The sequence below is a fragment of the Phyllostomus discolor genome, chromosome 7 (genome assembly GCF_004126475.2).
Source record: "Phyllostomus discolor isolate MPI-MPIP mPhyDis1 chromosome 7, mPhyDis1.pri.v3, whole genome shotgun sequence".
Classification (NCBI taxonomy): domain Eukaryota; kingdom Metazoa; phylum Chordata; class Mammalia; order Chiroptera; family Phyllostomidae; genus Phyllostomus; species Phyllostomus discolor.
This window is the reverse complement of record NC_040909.2, coordinates 521,491-542,028: the sequence shown is the minus strand read 5'-3', so window position 1 is coordinate 542,028 and position 20,538 is coordinate 521,491. Positions and strand designations below refer to the sequence as shown.

Here is a 20,538-nt window from a genome sequence, read left to right as displayed (position 1 = left end):
CAGAGATCCAGGCTTTCCGGGGAAAACCCCAGAGCAGACGGGCCGCCATCGCATCGCGCCGTCCACTCCCGGGTGCACCGCGCGCCCTGCCCGACTGCCGGCTTTATCATTCACACTGCGGTCCCCGCGCGCAGCTGGGTGCCATCCCTGCCTTTAACCCCCGCGCTCCCTGGACAGCTGTGCGCGCCGGAGGCCTCCCGGCGGCGACACGCTGCCCTGGGCCCTCCAGCGCCACCACCTCGGGCCCTGCAGGCCAGACACACTCGGGCTCGCAGAGCTTTGGCGGGGCGTGGGGCGTCAGTCTGGTAGGGAGTGAGAAGAGCCTGCGGGGAGCGTGGGCACGCTGGGGGGCGTGGGGGTGGGAGCACGGGGCCCGGGGCGTGAACGCACTGGGGTGTGGGGCTGGGAAAGGGAGGTGGGCATGGGGTCGGAGCCTGGGTCGCGCTCCGGGCGTGCGGCGTGGGTTACGGTGGCACGGGAAGCGCGGGGGTCCGCAGGACATGGGCACGTGGGAAGCGGAGCGTGGCCCCACATGAGCCGCGTGGGGCAAGGGATCCGGTGGGGCGTGGGCGCACGGGGGCGGGGCGCGCAGGGGGCGTGTGTTCTGGCGGGGCGTGGGCACGGGAAGCGCAGGGGGCGCGGGGCGTGGGTGCACAGGCGACGTAGGTGCACGAGGGTCGTGGGCGCACGGAGGCGGAGGCGGGGCGTGGGCGCGGGGCCCGGTTGGCTGCTCATCAGCTGCTCCGCGTGCCCTCCCCCCGCTCTCCACCGTGGCCCCGCCCCCAGCCGCGAGGAGCGGCCGAGACGCCGGCAGCAGGACCGCGGCGGCGGTAGACACACACAGCCCGGCTGGCGGGGCCGGCGCGCAGCGGGAAGGGCGCGCGGAGGCCGCGGGTCCAGGTAGGTCGGGAGGTCCCTCCTAGAGCCGCCGGGCAGACCGGATGCGCGGGCTCCAAGGCCCCTGGGCTCCAAAGTTTGGGGAAGACCAGGCTTCTCGGGCCGATGTGCTTCGGGGCGCTCTTGTTCCCTCACAGGCGAGGGCTGTCTCGGGGTTAAAAGGCTGGCATCCAGCCCCAGCGGGGGAGGTGCCCGCCCGGCCTTGCGACCGGCCCTGAGCGCCGCCGTTGGCCGGGGAAAAGTTGGGGGGGAAAAGTTGCGGACCCTTGGGACGCAGAGGGAGAGTCCCCGGCCTGCGGTGGAGTGGGGATGTGACGGCGGCGCGCCCGAAACCCCTTCCCGCCGGGCTCCGGGGCCGCCGGGCGCAGACCCCCCTCCAGAGACCGAGTTCTCTGAGCTTCCAGACCCGTGGCGGGGACGGAATCCCTGTCGCATTAATTTGCGGGGGTTTCCTCTGACAGGCTGTGGTCGGGGTTTCCTGATCTCGGACCCGGGTCTGGGCTGCCGCTCCGCCTCAAAGGAGCCCCACAGGGCGCCCCGCGCGGGTCACCGAGCGCCGGCGGGGGGCGGCCGAGCTCCCGGGTCACAGCGCGGCGGGGACGGCGCCAGGCTCCGCTGGTGCTGGGCTCCGCAGGACCGCCGGCCCCGCGCCCTTGCCCGTATTGCATTTGCTCATTGATTGGCACTCAGGACAGGCGCCCACGGCATGATTTAATAATAAACGGTGCCGCCCGGCGAGGAGAGCCGGCTCCCCTCCGAGCCCTGGCGAGGGGGCTGCAGGTCTGGTCCCCTGCAACCAGAACCGGGGAAGCCGAGCGGGGGAAAGGCGGGCAGACGGGGCGGGGGCGGGGGCTGCCGGGTGTGGTGCGGGAGAGGTCAGGAGCCCCGGCCCATCTGGTGAGTAGGTAAATCCAGAAGTCGTCCAGAACGATGAAGCGAGAATAACTAAAAATACTAGGAAGGCTGCTCGCCGTGGCTTCTGTCTGCCCCCACAGAGATGAATATCGCGCTGGCTGCAAAGAACCCTGATCTGTAAATAGATTAAAAACAGGAATTAATCAGAACGGTGAGTCAGAGCGCCTCAGACCGGAGGGGGGCGGATGCTGTGAGTGACGGCGCTGGGAAGTCTCGGCATCGGGGTCCGCCGCAGGGCCCTGCTCTGGGGCCCTGCTCTGGGGCCGTGTCTGGCGACAGAGGCAGGACTGGGGGTGGGGTCCAGGGGTGCCAGGCTGTGGCTTAACCCTTCCCGGGTCGCGGGGCCTGGGAGGAAGTTGCAGGTGACCAGCCCTGACCACAGGGACGCCGCTTGCAAAGCGCCCACTGTGTGCCGGCCCCTGGTCGCAGTGGGGCAGGTTCCTGGACGTGCCCCCAGAGGACGTCTGGCGGGGCTCAGCCTCGCTCTGGGAGAGGGGAGGGTGTGTGACTGATGAAAGCAGAGGCCTCAGGAGCCTCTGAGTGGCAGCTGGGGGTCCGCTGAGAAGGGGCGTGTGGCTGAGGACCCCTGAGTGGGTCAGCACCCACCGGGGACGGAGAGCGAGTAGCTGTGCTGCCCTTAGGGCAGTGCCCGGGTTGGGCGTGTGTGTGGGTGGGTGTGTGTGGGGGGCCTCCTGTCGAAAGCTGGGGTGGCTGAGACAGTGTGTGGCTAAGTGACATGTGGGCTGACAGATTCGGGCAGCTGCTGCCTCGGACAATAACCTTCCTTCAGCCCCGCGTCCCCCTGGGGTGCGTCCCACTGGCTGTGGGTGTCGTCAGTGTTCTCCTGAGCAGGCCTCCTCTTCCCTTCCCTGGGAGAAGCCTAACTTTCAAACACCCTCACGGCAGTCCCACAGCCCACGTGCTCCTTAGCATGCCCACAACGCCCGCACCAGCACCCGCGGGCCGAGCCCTTCCCCCGCGGGGGCCAAGGCCAGCGGCGTGCCGGTGCTCACACACACGCAGCCTCTCGGCCGTGCCGGCGGTACCGATGCCCGTCTCATGGGCAAGCACCACACTCGGGGCGCGTCCTCCGGCTTGGCTTCTCCCGCCTCGTGTGACCGTCTGCCTGGAAGTTTTCCTCAACTCTGCGTCTGTTTTGTGCTGAAACGGGATAGAAAGATCATCGCGCCTTTGCAAACTGCCAGGTGTCTGTCTCGGAGCTGCCGCGAGGCCACCCGGCAGAGAAGCCAGGCTCTGTCTTCCGGTCCCCGAGGGGTGAGCTGTTAGCGGTGAGATGTGACTTGTGTGCCTCCGGGAGGCACGCGGGTGGCAGGGGGGCTTGCCGGCACCGTGCGTGTGCCCGCCCGCCCGCCCCGAGTCCCCTGCAGCCCGCCCACCCCGAGCCTGCTGAGCGGAGGAGTTCCTCGGTCCCTTCGAGGGTGGGCGTTTCTGAGGCGGCCGCTGCTTCTTGATACCACTCGGGAGTCTCCTGGTGCCGGGGACCAGCCCCTTGTGTTTGAGGACCGGGCGTTCAATAGCACCCTTTTTTGCAGAGCAGCTTGGACGTGCTGGGCCACAGCTAGTTCAGGGGTGTTGGAGTGCAAGTGGGGGGGCAGATCTCAGCTCCAGAGGTGTTCACGTGTGCTGGCCGGGCTCTGGGGTTTGTCCTTGCCCCCCATCCCTTCCCCACCACCCCCAACCACTCCCCACAGCTGCCTCCCCCACACAGGAGCTCATGCCTTCAGAAAATTTGCTGCAGGAGAAAGCTCCCCCTGGCTGAGACGCTGCATGCTGTTTCAACCTTGCTGCTTTCTACACCACCCCCCTACTATCTCACCCCCCTGCTCCCCACTCCCCCACCCCCCACTCTCCCAACCCCCCCACTCCCCCTCCACCACCCCCACCCCCACCCCCGATAGCGCACAGTGCACCCAGGAAGTGGGGCTTTCTCAGCGGGGTGCTGGCGGGACTCGATAGCCTCAAAGGGTGCTGCTAGCGGGAATGTAAACATTTGTGGAATCGTTACTGTGCAAGAAGCTGCCTCGCCAAAAAGTGAGAAAAAGTGACTGTTTTATTAAGCAGGATAAAATAATCCCGACGGCACGCGCAGGCTCCTGACCGCAGCCCTGGGTGTCGCGAGAGATCTGTCCTGCGGGACCCGGCAGCTGCCTGCACCCCCTCGGGTGCCTCTGAGAGGCTCAGACTGTACATTTCCTGGGTGCTGGAGCGGGGGAACACACCTGTTCTGTTTGTTTGTTTGCTTCTCTCTCGAGTGCTTGCTTTGGATTGCCTTCCGAGCTCCTCCGGGGTGAAATCTGTAATTCAAAACCAACTTGGATTGTGCTGCTGATCGATGAGCCCGTCACCCGGCCCTTTCTGCCCAGATAAAGAACTCTCGGGCCGGTTCCAACGCGCCCGCTGCTCTTATTTTGGGAACTGGCACAGCTCTGAGCTCCCGTGTCCTCTCGGTGCCCGGGCTGACAGTGTCTCCGGGTCGTCCGCTTCGCCCCGTCTGCGTCTCCGCTCGCGTCCTTCCGCACACGGCCGCCGCCGCCGTCTCCCCCGGCCCACTGCGCGGGCCCCCTGCCCCTCTCCCCGCTGCCTCCCCCAGGTCCTCCTCTGCACAGCGGTCACAGCAGCATTTTTTAAAATGTATGTTAAATTACTGTTTCCCTCTCCAAAGCTCTTCAAGGGCTTCCTGTCGCCTTCTGAGCTATTAAGCATCACCTGCAGTGCCCTAGAGGGCTCCAGCCCCTGGGGCCCCCCCAGCCCCCCTCACGCCGTGCTCTGTGGAGTGGGAGCTCCGTCCGCCGTTTCCCGTCCGAGGTTTCGTTGACCTTCCTCCGCCACGGGGCTCATCCTGCCCTTTGCCGGGTTGTCCCCTCCAGCCTTTAACCCCAAGCACACAGACAGGGGCAGACACACGGGGGTTTTCACAGCTGCTCCCCCTCAGGCCACGTGTAACTTACACACGTGACTGAGACGGCCTTCTCCGTCCCTCCTCCTCCTCCCCCCCCCCTCCCCCTCCTCCCCCTCCACCCCCTCCTCTTCCTCCTCCCCACCCTCCACTCTGAGCTCCTCTCTCGGGCTCCTCTGGTCATCCCCAGCCAGGGCCCTCACTCGCCCAGTTTCCTTCCTGGTTCCGTGTTCGCTGCCCTGTAAGCCTCTGGCGTGCGTGCAGCAACCACCTCTGTGTGCTTCCACCCCGTCCTGCGCGGCCGCACCGGTCACAGCCCCGGCTCCCAGGGAGCTGCGGTGAGCCCCCCGGGACTGTGCCGCGGGAGGTGCTGAGTCTGCAACTCCGGACGGAGGCGCCTGTGACGGAAGACGCTGTGGAGGCCGCAGCCCCAGTTCACGGGCGTCCTTCCTGCCGCATTGCCCACGGTCCCCTGGCGCCCGAGTGTGTCCAACACCAGCCCGCTGTGTGGACACAGCTTCACACGTGCTCCCGAGCGGGCCCTCCTCTGGTGACCGTGTCTCTGCGTGTTCACGCGCACTGTGGTCCTCGAGCCTGTGGCCCCGGTGGCCTGTGGCACCGTCCTCTCCCTTTGTCCCTGGAACCGGTCAACCGGGTAAAACACAAGGACGCTCGCCGGGGGTTTCCTGTGCCAGCCCCCGGTCTGAGCCCGGGGTGCACACTTCTGACTCGGTGTGGTGGGGTGAAGACACCCCTGCCTGCTGCCCTGCTGCCCGCCGGGGCCAGCCTCCCTGACAGGGGTCAGGGTGAGTCCGTGAGCCCCAAGTCTGGTGCTGGGGGACTCCTGCTGCCTGGAGAAACACACCCCCCCCCGCCAGGTGGACCCCTGTGGGCCACCGGGGACCCTTGCAGCTCCCCCTACTTGCCCCTCAGCTCACTCTCCCCTCTGCCAGTAGAGCTCTTCACTTCCAATCCTGACCCTTGCCCCGTGACCCCGGCTCTGCTCCCTGCCCGACAAGGCGTGAGCCCCACGTTCGCCCCCCTCCGTCTGCGCTTCCTGGGCAGAGGCCGCATGGGTTACCGCTCCGTGGGGGTCGCCTAATTGTTCAGTCTCGGCGGTTCCTGCCAGGCGGGGCGGGGGTGGGGCGGGGGGCACACCCACGGTGCACATCTGTGAACGGAAGAGAGTCCGCCGACCACTGGTTCACAGGAAACTCCACTGCAGCTCCCTTAGGCCGTAGCACCGTTTTCTTGGGCTGGAAGTTACTTCAGTGGATAAGCCTGAAGGTTTTATTTTGCACGTTTCTGGGTGACAGACGGTAATTGCACGCAGGTGGATGCCCCGGGGGTGTGAATCCGGGAAACCCTGCGAGCAGGAGCGTAGACGCGGTGCGGGAAGTCCGAGCGGAGGGTGGGCGCGCGGAGGGCGGGGCCTCGGAGTAGCCGCCTCGCTGTGGCGCGAGGGGCCGCCTGGAATTCTCGAACCCTCCTTCCGTCGGAGCGCGGCCCTGGCGGGTGGGAGCCGTGACTGAGTGACTGGAAAACAGGTCGGCGCATCGCCTCAACTGTAACCACAGCGGCGTGGAAACGGGGCCCCAAGGCGCCCCTCCGATGTCACCGGGAAGGCCCCTCCCCCTCCTGTGGTCTTTCGGGAACTAGCGACTAGCCTGTTGAAACAGTGGGCGTTCCTCGGCCCTTGCAGGGTTTACCGAGTTGTCGCTGGTGTCAGACTTGGTAAACTTACATTTTTAAAGTTTTGGCCCAAAAGTCCATATGTTCTTTTTCTGTAAAAATAAAAGACACAGTTTTCATTTTTACCGATAACTTTATTGATTTGGATGTTTTGAGTACATCGGCTGCCTCCCACCTGGTAGAGCATGGATTGTTCTCAGTTAGCGTCTGGATCTGTTCGCCGTCGGCCTCGCCTGGTCGGCCCACCCTGGGGCACCGCCCAGGGAGGAGTCTCCAGCAGGAAACTGCACAAAACCACTTCCGACAGGTTCCTTCAGCCACAGCCCCTTCTCCTTACTCGGCACGAATCTTTCTTTTTTAGTTTCAGTTGTGTTTTTACCCGTCTTGAAACTATGAAGCATAACATGTTGAAAATGTTGTGTATTTTCTTCCAACTTCAGGATAAAGTGGCTACACAAAAACTCAGCCGTTTTGATAAGTTTTTGTCAATGCACGCTGATCTGACGGCCGTCCCAGTGCAGTCTAACAAAACTGTTTCGAAGGAAGTTAAAGACCACTGTGCACTGCTAACAGCCACCTTCGGGGAAAAACCAGGGGACCCTTTGGCCAGCCCGGTAAAATGGTGACAGGTGAAGTCACAGAAGTAGCACAGGGATCCCTGTGTCCCCTTCACGCTGCTCCCCTGTGGCAAGTCCGCCTGCGGTCACAGGTTCACGGCAGACCCCATTCGTCACCTTTTTTCACCCCAGGGTGTGTGTGGGTGTGTGTGGGGGGTGGTTGGGTGCAGCTCCGTCCCAGGTGCAGACCCGGGCACCCAGGGTGGTACTTGGAGGAGCAGATGTCCCGGGAGCTGGCGTGCGTGTCTGCTCACACTGACGGTGCGTTTGAGCAGGCGTCTTCGAGGTTCCAAATCCCACCTCCCTCGGCCTTTCTCCCGGCAAATATTTGTCTGGTTGTTCTTAAACAGCATGATCGCCTCTCCTTGGAGCGGCCTGCCCGTGCACGTTGCTATGGAAATGGGAGTGTTGGCATTTTACAGACCAGGGATGTGACATCCCGAGGCTCTCGGCGGCCACCGGCTTGTGCGTTTGTGCTGGCTCTCCGCACCACCTTTCAAAGCTCGGCGGGAACACGAGTTTCTCTTCGAGTCAGACCCGGACGGGGGTCCCAGGCCCCTCAGGCCAAGCCTCGGCCGGTGCCTCCTTGCACTGTCCGGCCCACACCCCGCTTCTGTTTCTTACACAGAAACGGTCCCTCTTGTACGTAACTCTGCACCCGGCAGGGGACGGCGGTGACCCTTTCCGGGCGATTAGAACCGGCCAGAACAATGGCACTGCGCCCCGGGCTGACGCTGCGCCTTGCTGGGCACTTGGGGTGGTGCAGTGGCTGATGGCCGGTCACCATGAGGAGCCCGTGAGCATCCGTCGGCTCGGGGACACAGAGGGGCGCGTCCGCCCCACGTTGGGCGAGAGCCACAGGGGACGGCGCCCCCTGACACGTACCTGTCCGCTTTGCCGACAGAAGCATTCACGTCAGCGCATAGTAGGCACCTTGTCGTTTTCTCGATTATTCTTAGTGAAGCTTTGCTGACGCTGTCCATTTTGCTGCGTGAGGCCGAGCAGGGCCCCTGTGTGCCTGGGCCGGGCAGCCCTGGAGTCTGAGCCTCACGGGTCGAAGGCTCCCTCTCCTTCCCGCTTTCTCCGGCAGCTCGGTCAGGTTGTCTCAAGTGCAGCGGAGAGCACTCGTTCGTCTTCAGCAGACTGTGTCAGACTCCTCCGGACGGTGAAGCAGTAACCGGGCTCACAGAGCCGGTGCTCTGGAACCGGCCCACGGCGTGCTGGTCTCTCAGAGGAAGGAAGGGTCTCCGTGCGTGTGGTTTTGGGACGTCGCAACACCGACCACGTCGTCCGGTCCGGGAAGATGCGTGTGCGAGGCCAGCACACCGCCGTGTGATGGGCAACCCCGGAACACGGGCCTTATTACCTCCATCTAGTAGCGCCTTCGTTGTCTGTCGCTGCAACGGTGTTCGTAGGATGACTAGTTTCAGAGTATCTTTTGCCGTTCTTCTAAAAATTCCTTCTGGATTTTTCCCCCTGAACCTTGATTTTTCCGTTTTTTCCCTGTGATTATCTGTACTCTATTTCTTTGTCATTTATCCTGCCCCCCCCCCCCCACACACACACGATACCCCGGCTGTAGATTAGACGAGGGAACAGACCGAACACCAGAGCATCCTGTCCGTAAGGCAAGGAGCAGACACTTGAGAAGCACGTGAGCGAGAGGGTAGCGGCGAAGGCCGGGAGGAGTTCTGGGCTGTGGTCGGGGCCCACGGCCAAGGTGTTTGCAGCTGGCCATTTCTTCCTCTTCCTCTTCCTCTTCCTCGCGGCCACCTCCTGCTCTCCTGAGCTGTCTTTGGATCTTCCTGCCCTGTGTCTGCCCGACTCCTCTGTACTGACCCCTAGTGGTGAGCGTGTTCGGCCATCTCTGAGGGCCCAGAGGGCGCCCCTTTGTCTGCAGGGCAAGTGGGGGCGCAGGGAAGGCCACTAGAAAACATCTCCCGCCTGGTTCCCCAGAAGGAGAATTGTAGAAGGAGATAAAGCACAGGCCAGCCCCCTCGGGGACAGCTTTCCCGGGAGTTGGGGCGGTCCCTGCCTCCCCTTTAAGCGATGACCCCGATCCGCCCGCCCCGTATCCGGAAGGCGCGTTCAGGGGCGGTGCCCTGGTTTTCCCTCCAGAGACGTGACCCAAGCGTCAGCCACGTGGCCGAGCCTGGGGGGACGGCCCCTCCCCCAGGCTGAGGACCCGCCAGGACTCGCCCCGGGTGCAGTGCATCTGGGCATTTCTCTCTCCTTCGCTTTCACCAAGTGGTGTTTTGGGGGGATGCACACCCGCTGTTCCGGCTCCCCTGTGGGCTCCGTCCGTGGCAGTCAGCACCCCTCCCCTGTTCTGCGTGGCGGCGGGGACCCTCAGACTGAGCTCTCTCCACTTCCCTCCCCCCATGGAGCTTCTAGAAGGGGCGGCACCACCCCCGATCTCCTTCCTCTCTGTGTGGGCGCTACTCTGTCCACTCGCTGACCCCCACCCCCGGGTGACCCCATCCCCGAGGCCCAGGCGGCTGTCCCCTGTCACAGCAGGGGGCGTGTCCCGGCCGGCCCTCCTTCCTGCGCCCGACGGCGCCTGGCCTGCGCAGGCCTCGCCGTCGCTGCCCCCCGCCCCCGGCCCCCCCAGCTCGGGGCATCATCCGCCCGTGAGACGGCCCCGCTCACAGGCAGGTGCGGTTGGCGCGGGAAAGGCGTGACGTCTGTGAAGAGACGAGCCTTGAACTCAGCCGTGTTTCTGCTGTGTCATCGTCCTCTGCCTGAGCTGTCCCCACCCCAGCTGACGTGAACCCCCCCCTCCCCAGGCCGCTCTGTGCTGTCGCCGTGACCGCTGTCCAGGCCGACACTTGGTTCGTCTCTGAACACCACTTTGCCTCACATCGGGGCGTGGCCGCCACCGCGCACGCGGTCAGGGGACAGAGCGGTGGTCAGGCCGCAGGTCGGGGGAGGGAGTGACGGTGGGCGCGGGCTCTGGCGTTCTCCCTCAGGCTCCCGCTCTGTTAATGGCTTTCCCGAGTTTTCTCGATGGAACTTCCATCGCACGGTTCGCGGGAAACCTGCTCCGCCCCGCGGAGGAGCCGGCATCCGACGGACACTCCTCCGGGGGTCCCGGGTCCCGGGTCCCTCCAGGGCGGCCGCCGCGCAGGGAGGCTCCTCGGCCCACCGCTGTCTGTCTGTCTGGCCGTCCCCTGCCGGCCGAGATGGGGCTGCTGCGCTGCCCCCTGCACCGGGGACACGGCTAGCGGCTTGTCACAGCCCCGGGAGGGGACGCCGAGGAAATGGAGTCTGAACGCCAGCCGGTGATTTCACCATTATCCCCGTGGGTCTGTGTTTCTGCTCGACTCACTGTCATTCTGACGAGGCAGCGGCAGGGTCCTAGCCGCACCCTCTCACCCTCGTGCAGACCCAACGTGAGGCGGGGAGAGGTCCGTCTGCTCTCCGGCAGCGCCTCTGACCGCGGAGCAACCCGGGACTGGGAGACTGGCCACGGCTGCATCCCTGTTAATCCGTATTTATCCGACATTGAAGTTTCGCTCTTAGCTGCATTTATTGGAAACAGTAAAGTTATTAGCTTTAATTAAGGCAGCCACTCAGTATTTCAAGATGATAGAAGTGGAGGTCTTCCAAAGTTCAGTAAGCGTTTTAATTTTGCAGTGTGCTTTACAAGTGTGCTTATTTTCCACACGATGTTTCCTGATAACGCGAGTGTGTGGCTTCTTTGGCTTGTCCTCTGAAAGGCCAGTGTTGCCTCAGGAGGTTTCGGGTCACGTACAAACATGACATTCAAGTCACAGAGGTTGTGGTCGGGCTACAAGACAGCTGAGCGCGCAGTCCTGGCTGGCTCGTGGGGTGCGTTCCGACCGTTTAGGCACAGGGCGGCCACAGAGGGGCCACAGGACACCTGGGTCACTGCTCCTGCCTGGACGTCCCCAAGGCACTTCCGGGCGGCCCCTCCCCCCTGGGCCCTGGGACAGCGACCTGGTTCCCGCAGCCGGGAGCCCGGTGTCCACTGGGGTCCGGCTCTCGGCCGTCGCCCTTGCTGTGACGCAGACGCACCGAGGTGGTGCCCGGTCTCTGTGTGAGCCCCCCGCCCCCAAGGGGACGCAGCACCCGGCCTGCGCACCTCCCGCTGATGGACGTGGTTGCTGTCCACTCTCGGGCTCTGGCCGTCCTGTGCTCACTTGGCTTCCGTATCCGTGTGTCTGGCATCATTAATTACTTACAGGGCCAAGGACTGTCCTTGGGGGGACCAGGTGACAGATCTCCCAGGGGCGTCAACCCCTCCGTGCCCTCACTCAGCCTCTACCATCGGTTAAAATCAGGGGTACCCATGAGCCAGTGGTAAATGGTAGATGTGGGTCACACACACACACACACACACACACACAGGAGCGCCATTCCTTCTGCACGTGGGTGGGCGTCCGGGGTAGAAGCTCAGCCGGCGTCCGTGTCTCGGGGTCACCGCACCTTGTCCGCACGGGCCCACCAGCCCGGCCGGGTTTCGGGCCCCCCCTCCCTGCCCACCTGAGTCTTCGGTGGCAGCCACCCCAGCAATGGGACCGCGGTCCTGCCCGGGGCTTCATTTGCGTGACCAGTGCCGTTAGGCCTCTTCTCGTGCGCTCATTCTCACTTCTACGTTGTCTTCCGGGAAGTGTTTGTTCACGCCTGTCGCCCGTTTTTGTAGCCCTTCTCATCTCTTCCTCGTTTCCTTGTGTGTTCAGCCCACCAGGGTGCTGCCCGCTTTCCCCCAGACCTAATGAATTTTCTTAGTGGTTAATTTTCTTAACGGTATCAATTTTCTTAATGACACCATTTATGACAAGAGATCGTTAATTTGGAAGAACCCCAGTTCATCATTGTCGGTAATCGCAGACACAGCCACACGGCTTTCTTCCGGAAGCTTCCTGGTTTCCGGTCTCACGTTGGAGCCGCGATCCTGGTCGGGTGTGTGCGCACGTGGGCGGGGCACACACAGACCGGGGGTCGCTTCGTGTGCCCGCTCCCCTTTGCAGTAACACTCCTTGAACGCCCTGCCCCCCCCCACCCGTGCACTACCTCAGTGCCTTGGTTCAAAAACAGAAAACCAGCCCTGGCCTGTGTGGCTCAGTGGATTGAGTGCCAGCCTGTGAACCAAAGGGTCACCGGTTCGATTCCCAGTCAGGGCACGTGCCTGGGTTGTGGGCCAGGTCCCCAGTAGGGGGCGTGTGAGAGGCAACCACACACTGATGTTTCTCTCCCTCACTTTCTCCCTCTCTCTAAAACTAAACAAAATCTGCTGAATTATCTCGGGTGGAGCTGGGTCTGGGTTTTGTAGGTTCCGTGCAGCTCCGTGTAGATGCTGGAATGATCTCTGTTTCATCGGAAGGGCCGGCTGCAGGTGACCTCGGGAGCGGGGGTGTCCCAGGGCTGTGTCGGCGAGTCCTGAGCCGGCCTCCCCCTCCTCCCCTCCTCCAGGTCATCTGAGTTCCTCTCGGCGGGGCTCTGGTCCGGCGCAGGGAGAGGCACACACACGGGAGGTCTCTTCCCGGATTGTTGGTGCTTGATATGCCATTATGAGAGGACTCCCACACTCCGTTTTGCAGTTACATTTGGGAAACCAGTCGGTTTTAGTAGCGCACTGGCCTTGTGTTGGGCAGCGTTGCTGGTTTGCATTACAATCCAAGTGGGTTTCTTTTACAGATTTTATGGGCTTTTCTGGTATACAGTCGTACTGTCTGCGAATACTGAGCTTTATATTTTTCCCATTCGAATGCCTCTTACTTCTTTTAAGGAAGGTTTTTATTTAGACTTTGTTTGTTTATTTTGAGAAAGAGAGGGACGGTGGGGGGCGGAGAGAGAGAGAGAGAAAGAGAGAGAGAGAGAGAGAGAAACATCAGTGTGTGGTTGCCTCTTGTGCACCCCGACCAGGGAGGGACCTGGCCCACAACCCAGGCATGTGCCCTGACTGGGAATTGAACCAGCAACCCCTTGGTTTGCAGGCCCGTGCTCAGTCCACTGGGGCGCACTGGCCCGGCCTCAAAGTCAGGGCCAACAGTGGAGAGAGGACCTCCCGGCCTTCCCCCGGTGGGAGGGGCCGGTGTTCGCCTGGAGAAGCAGGTAGGTGCAGGCTTACCAGCCACACCCCTCACCGCCGGGGCAGGGGCAGCCGCGTCTGTGCCCGGTTGGCCGAGACGCCATCGTGAAGGCGGTGACTTTGTCCTGAGACTCTTCTCCCTCCACTGAGAACAGGGTTTTTTTCTGTTTTATTTTGTTAGTGTGGCATTTCCCACGACTGGTGTTTTAAATGCTAAACCAAGCGCATATTTGGGGACAAGTCCCATCTTTCATGACATTTTGCCCTTGTTTTAATATTGGTGTTTGACCTGCTGATATTTTAGGGATTGCTGTATTTTTAGGGCTTTCTAAGGTTGTTTCCATGAGAAAACCACTGGTCTGTGGTTTTACCGGAACGGCCACCAGATTTGGGGTGTCCTGCGTAGGCCAGCCTCACCCCTCCTTGTGGGTTCCCAGACACTCCGTGTGGACGGCTGCTGTCTTCCTCCGGTTGGCGCTCGCCCACAAAGCCGGGGGGCCCGAGGCCTCTGGGGTGGGGAGGGTTTGATTGCGAGCTCAGTCTGGTTCATCGATAGGTGGTTCCTTTGATTCTCTACACCACCGCCTCGAGTCATCTGTAGCTCTGTGTGTGTTTGGAGGAGTCGCCCTGTTATCAAGTGTGCTGAGCGAGTTAGCGTGACGTTGTTGCGGTATCTCTGCTCCTGGCCGGCCGGTGGTAACGCTGCTCTTCCCCTTCAAGTGGGAGTCCCTCAGCTCTGCTCTCCCTGGGCCACTGGGCTCCTGGTTTGTTGATTGCATTCACGTTACTAAAGAAACACTGTTTCACTGTGTTTATTTTCCTTATTGTTTATTTCAAAGAAACATTGTTTCACTGTGTTTATTTTCCTTGTTTGTTTCTAAAGAAACACTGTTTCACTGTGTTTATTTTCCTTGTTGTTTGCCCTTTACATTTTTAGTTCACTTATGCTCTTATTTTTTAGGTTTTCTTTGGTACATTTATTTTGAGCTTCATTTGCTTCTCAAAGTGGGAATCTCGGACTTAATTTGAAACCTTTCTTCTTTGCCATTAAGAGTTAAAACTCTAAATTTGTCAGAACTGCCTCTTCTGCATCAGAGAATGTTGAGTGGTTTTCATCATTATTCATTTAAAAGTGTTTCGTATTTCTTCTGTAATCCATGGGTTCCTTAGAAGCATGTAATCTTTAATATTGGTGGATGCATGAATGTGTCCTGTTACTCATTTTTCCTTTACCATTTTACCGTTAGAGAATATACCCTTTGTTTCCATTCTTGGGTGATTTTAGAGCTTATTTTCACAGAGCCCCTGCAGCGGTCGCTCGGGGTCCAGGACGCGTCTCGGGGTTCAGGGTAAGGTGACGTAGACGCTGGGGAGTCCGGTGGCTGAGGCTGGTTCTCAGGTTCCCGCGTCTCCTCTGACCTGGGGGGGGGCGGGGGAAGGGCTGCTGTGTCATTCTGTCCGAGATGCAGAGGGCACCCTGAAAGTCTCCCCCGCCCGGTGGGGTGTCCGTTTTCCTGGAGCTGTCTGTGTGGGCTTCCTGTGCTTAAGGCTCTGGCCCTGCTCGGTGGGTGCTCACTTAGGGTCGTCACTGCTCTCAGACGGCGTGACCCTGGTGTCACCGTGGAACACCCTGTTGCTGTCTTCACGTTCTGCGTTGACATCGGCACGTGACACTGGCTAACCGACACTTACAGCCCCCACACTTCCTCCTCACAGCTGTTTCCCTCGAGCCTGCCTGCCCGCCTGCATTCAAACTGTGTTTCTTGCAAACGGCACACGGTCGCTGCTTTTCGGCCCGGTCTCACAGCCGCTGCTCCTGCTGGCTGCGTGGGGTCTGCTTGCGTCCCGTGTGGCTGTGGCCCCCTCTGGGTATCGGTGTCACGGACGGGAAGCCCGAGTTCTCTCTCGACCCCTGCTGAGGAGGAGGACAAACTCTCAGGGCTTCCGTTTCCATGTACCTACTTTTTCAGCTCTTTGGCAAGGATCTAAGGTAGTGAAAGCTTTTAAGTCTTTCGCACTGAGTGACGGACGCCCTGTGGTTTGGGCCCCGTCTCCCCGTCCTCTCCGGAGCCCGAGGAAAATGCCGAGGGAGCCGCCGGGGCGTCCGTGGCTCCCGGCCTCCTGATGGGCCTCACCCAGCGCCCCCACGGCGCCGGCTGTGCGGCTGCTGGGCCCTAGAGTGGGGTGCGTGCCGCCGGGCTGGGGAGGGAGGCGCCCTCTGGTGAGCAGCTCCTCGGGCTGCCAGGTGCTGGCAACTTTGTGCATTAACTTCTGACCTCGGGAGCATCGGGGGCCTTCGGCCGTCAGTTGCTGGGCTTTGTTTTATTTGTGTCCTTTGTCCTGCAGTGATTGCACAGCCTTCACTTTTTCTCTCGCCATTTATAACCCCGGTTTGGTCAAGGGGTTGTTAATTATTCTGTTGATAACACGCCGAACAAAAACGTGACTTTCAAGCATGCGGTCCTGGAGGCTTCCTTTCACAGGAAGCGAATAAGCAGCCTAACGTCACCTTAGGAGGAAGTGGAGACGCTCAGCATGTCCTCTGCGGACTGGTAAGGATGGATCTCGAGTTTATTGCGATGAAAACACGGGACATGGAGAACGGGTGTCTTTTCTGCACATCAGGGTGAAGCTTCTATACGTCGGGCACGTGTGCCAGCCACGTGTGTGTGTGTCGGGAACACGACCAACCTAGAACGTCTTGTCCCGGGTTGGGGTCAGTGACACCGTCCTTGGTGCAGGATGGAGCTTCCGGCGAAAGTTCGCGCCGCTGTGTGACCGAGCCCCAGGCCTCGGCCGGCCCGCAGTGGTCATCCTGGGAGGCCGCCCGCCCGCCCGCCTCCACTCCCGGAAAGCCGGTGGGGGAGGCGGCGCCGTGGGTGCCAGGCGGTGGCTCCGGGGCTGGCGTGGGAGTGACCGTGAGGCTCGCGCTGCTCTGTGGGCCTGCGGTCCCTGCGGTGACACTCAGGGCCGGCGGTGCTTTCTCCCGCACCCCCGGAAGGGGAGGGGTCGCGCTGGGACCCTGGGGGAGGTGGGACGGGTGGACGGCACAGCTTCTGACAGAGGAACTGCTGACGTCACCTGGCTTAACGATCCATTTTCTCGAAGCCTCTTCGTTGGACGTGTGCGGAAGCATCGCCCACACGTCCCTCCTCTGGAACCGCCAGACTTCGGGTGGCCAGGCCGTGACTCTGTCCCCCGGCCAGTACCTGGGCCCTCCCCAGCAGGGACACAGCACACCTGGACGGTGTTTGTTCAGGTGACTCTCAGGCACAGTCGGAAGCCTCTGCCTCCTGCCGCGTCAAGGCCGCCGCCTCTCAGAAGGTCAAGGGCGGTCGGGAGACTCCACAGGGATCCGTGGTTAATCCGAGGAAGAAAATGAGCTTAACATTGGGGGTTGGAGCCCAGAAAACAGACTCGGCGTGTTTCTAGTAGGGAAGTAGGATTTAAGGCTTCATGTGAGTGATTTTATTTTTAAACCATGTACTTGTAAAAAGTATACAGTAATACTTTTGATTTTCTAAGTAGAAAATAAAATTAAGCACCAGGATATGTGCCCCTCTTTTTTTTATTTAGTGTAAACTACAACTACACACACACACACACACACACAACAACAACAACAACAACCCAATTAAAAAGTGGGCAGAGGGCCTGAATAGACACTTCTCCCAAGAGGGCATACGATGGCCAACAGACATACGACAAGATGCTCGATGTCACTGATTATCAGAGAGATGCAAATTAAAGCCACACCATGAGGTATCACCTCACGCCTGTCAGAGTGGCCGTCACCAGTAAACCCGCAAACACGTGCCGGCGAGGACGTGGAGAAAGGGGACCCCCGTGCCCTGTGGGTGGGAGTGCAGCCTGGGGCAGCCGCTGAGGGTGCAGTGTGGGATGCCTCACAAGTTAAAAACGGACCTGCCTGTGATCCAGAGGTTGCGCGCCTGGGAATATGCCCGAAGAAGTCCAAACGTTAATTCAGAAGAATATAGGCGCCCTGTGCTCATTGCAGCGCTATTTATAATCGGGATATGGAAGCAGCCCCAGTGTCCACCTGTACATGAGTGGACAGAGCAACTGTGGGACGTTTGCACAGTGGAATACTACTTGGTTGTAAAAAAAAAAAAAGAAGAAGAAGATAATTTTACCCTTTGCAACAGCATGGGTGGGCCTGGAGAGCGTTATGTGGAGTGAAATGAGCCCGTCAGAGAAAGACCATGTGATTTCACACACACGCGGAATCTAATGAGCAAAATAGACAGACAGACAACAAACTAGAAGCAGATCCTTAAATGCAGAGGACAGACGGACCGCTGTCGCAAGGGAGGGTTGGTGGGGGGACAGGAGAAGGTCTTGAGCCAAAACAAACCAGAGACCCCGATGACAGTGCGGCGAGGACCAGAGGGCAGGGGTGGGGCGGTAGAGGAGGGTGCAGGGGGCGAATCAGGTGACGAAGGAGACGTGACTCGGGTGGCGAACACACAACACAATAATATACAGATGATGGACCACGGAGCTGCACACCCCAAACCTGTGTAATCCCACTAACCAGTCACCCCAGTGAGTTCAGTAAAAAATTATAATGTGAGAAACACAAAATACTATCTAAGGGCATTTTAAATGGGATAATGCATGATGACTGATTTTTTTATCTCAGCCATAAAAAGAACTTCTTTTCTGGTTTGCATATAAATGATTAATGCAGTTTCAATTTTTATCGATTTATGAAATTGTTTCCCCCTTGGTTGTGGCTCGGCCAGGAATTATTTTTTCTGAGCTCTAGAAATGGTGTGTGGCCCGGTTTGGGCCACGAGTTTCTCTCGTTCTATTTTAAGTAGACATGATGTCGACTATTGATCTTTTCCCTTTTTTAAGTGGAGAGGAAGAGGCCGTGCAGATCGGCGGTCCGGCTGGGTCCGGTTTGTTGACCAGAACACAGCTGGTCCACTGGGGGCGCGCAGACGGAAGGCAGGGGGCGCTCTCACACGGCTGCCGGCTGGATGATTCCCCTCCACGCCCCTCCGCCCCGTCTCCCAGGGGACGCTGGACTCGGGTGGTGGGGTGAGGGGTGCGAGCTGGGAGGGAGGGGGCGCCGAGTCTGGGGTGGGGGAGCGTGCCAGGGGCCACCCTGCACAGGGGACGGGGTCTTTCCTGGGGCCGCGGGTGGGACCGCGCCCGGCACACCGGGCACCACAATGCTCTGATGGAGGGGAAGGGGCTCAGCCCGGCTGGGGTCCGAGGGCCGAGGCGCCGGACGCCCAGGGATGGGAAGGGACCGGGGGCCTGTGCACAGTCAGTGCGGGCAGAGGACCCCCCCCCACCTGGGGAAGACCCCAGGGTGTCGGGGCACCCACGGGGCAGGGCCTGGAGAGGGAGCCGGCCATGGACCTGCCCAAATCAGAGGCCCAAAGGACATGGCTGCAGACAATGGCCACCGGCTCTCTGGAGAGTGAGTGACCGACATCTTCACGAGGGAGGGACAGAATGTGCTGCTGCGAGGAGCCTGCTCCCCCGCCCGTGGCCCGGAGCACGGTGCCCCCTGACGCCCCCTGTGCCGGGCAGTGGCTGGCCTTCCCACCAGCCGCACGGGGGGACGCTCTCGGTGGCCACACGGGGTCCGTGGGGGGAGCAGGCGCCCGCAGGGATCAGCCGGAACGGAGCTCCAGGCCGACCTGCTTGGGGACCCCGGATGCCAGCGTGGTTGGTGCCGCTGGGAAGGGTGCCGGTCCGTCCACCTGGGCTGCTGGGCGGGACCCTAAGCACAGCTACGGACGCGGGACAGCTGCTCGTGAGGGGACCGCTGTCAGCACCTCCAGGGGCTCCTCCCTCAGCTCCACCCGGCGACTCGGTCGTTGTGACAACCTAAATCTGAAATGTCCGAGTGACACTCCTGCCCAGAAGGACTCGTCCGACCGTTGGAGCTGGTTGTCACCGTCCTGTGTTGGACACGCGCCCGTTCGCGTGGGACCCACGTCCTGGGGACCACGGGTGACAGTTCAGTGGACCTGGACGTGGGGTGTCGCTTTCACGGGAAAAGCACCGCCCCGGGAGGTTCTGTGCTGCAGAGCCACGGAGCAGCTTCTGATGCACCAGGGGTGGCGTTGCAAACGCTCTCAGGGGCAGGGGGGCCCACCCGGTCCACTCCAGGACAGCACACCCCCCACACCCGGCCCGGGGCGGGGGGTGGGGGCGGCGATGGGGCAGCGACAGGCCCAGACGGGGCTGCAGATGCAGCGGCTCCCTGGCGTGAGGTGCTCTCGAGTCAGAGCCAGCAGCCTCGTCTGCTCCCCATCGGCCCGCTCCTGCCCCAGGGAGCAATTCCGCAGGGACTTGCACCCCCACCCAGGCTGCGAGGGTCCCCACACCCCGTAAACCCTTTATCTCATCCAATGTTTGGCTTCTCAACGTGCCTGAGTGATAAGGAGCATTATCTCCTGCAGGCGGACGCGGGCGACTCGGGCCTCTCTTGAATGAGCGGGGAGGGTTTTATTGCCGTTCCCATTTAGGCCCCGTCTTCCCTTCATTGCCTGAAACGGCGCGTTATTACGGCGCCGGCTTCGCAGACCAGACAGCCGTCCCCCGCCCCTGCGAGCAACCGGGCCCGGAGGAGAGGGCGGGGGACGGAGCTGGGGCCCAGGCTGCCCGCTTTCTCGGGTGCGGACGCCGCAGTCATTCCGTTTCGAAGCTGCAACAGCGGTGATCACGCAGCCAAAGAAAGAAGCGTGTTCCCCCCCCCCACCCACCCACCGAGGCGTTTCACCCTGGTCACCAATTAGTCGGCATGAAACCCTTTCGAGCAGGTGTCGCCCCACATTCCTGTCAAACGCCTCGCTGTAGACGGGCGCGGTTCGGGCAGGACCCCGCCCCCAGTGTGGACGGCACAGGGACCCAGCTTCCCGTGTGTCTGCGACTCCCTGCAGGTGGTTTTCCGGCGGCAGGCCCTCCCCACCGCCCAGCTGTCCTGCTGTGGTCCCCAGAGTCCCCCAGGGGCCCCGGCTGTGACAGGGCAAGTGTGAGCCGCGTTCGGAGGACGGTGTCTGGTCCTCACCCTCCTGGGCTGTGTGTGTCCTTCCAGCCAGGGCGCCCGTCCCAGCTTCCGTGTCTCCGTGCCTGGGGACCATCCTGAGGACTCCGGGTGGCCGGTGCCCTCTGTCCACCCCCGGCCTTCACAGCCGCAGGCCCCGCCGCCTGGGGGGGATCCAGGGACATTCCCCTTCTCTGTTCCTGTGTTTCCAGCCGAGAGCTCGGCCGAGTCTCCCCGGTGGGTCTCCCCACAAGCCATGGGCTTTGGGGAGCAAGTCCTCTGGGGACGACTTGAACTTGAACCCTGCACTTTGCCCCCGCTCCCTTGTCCGGAGGCAGCGTAGAGCCGTGGATGAACCCGCGCCCCGGGGGGACAAGCAGCCCCGGAGGCGAAGCTGCCGCGTCTCCGCCATCCG

At 61.5% G+C, this 20,538-nt stretch overlaps 1 protein-coding gene across 1 annotated transcript in view; it reads left to right on the top strand.

The window, feature by feature from the left end:
* The first annotated feature begins 837 nt into the window (after window positions 1–837).
* Window positions 838–20,538, top strand: part of LOC114501801 (contactin-3-like) — a 112,401-nt gene continuing 92,700 nt past the window's right edge. The window contains exon 1 of the mRNA XM_036031499.1: window positions 838–900. The gene's annotated coding sequence lies outside the window, so the exon portion shown is untranslated. The remainder of the gene's footprint in view (window positions 901–20,538) is intronic.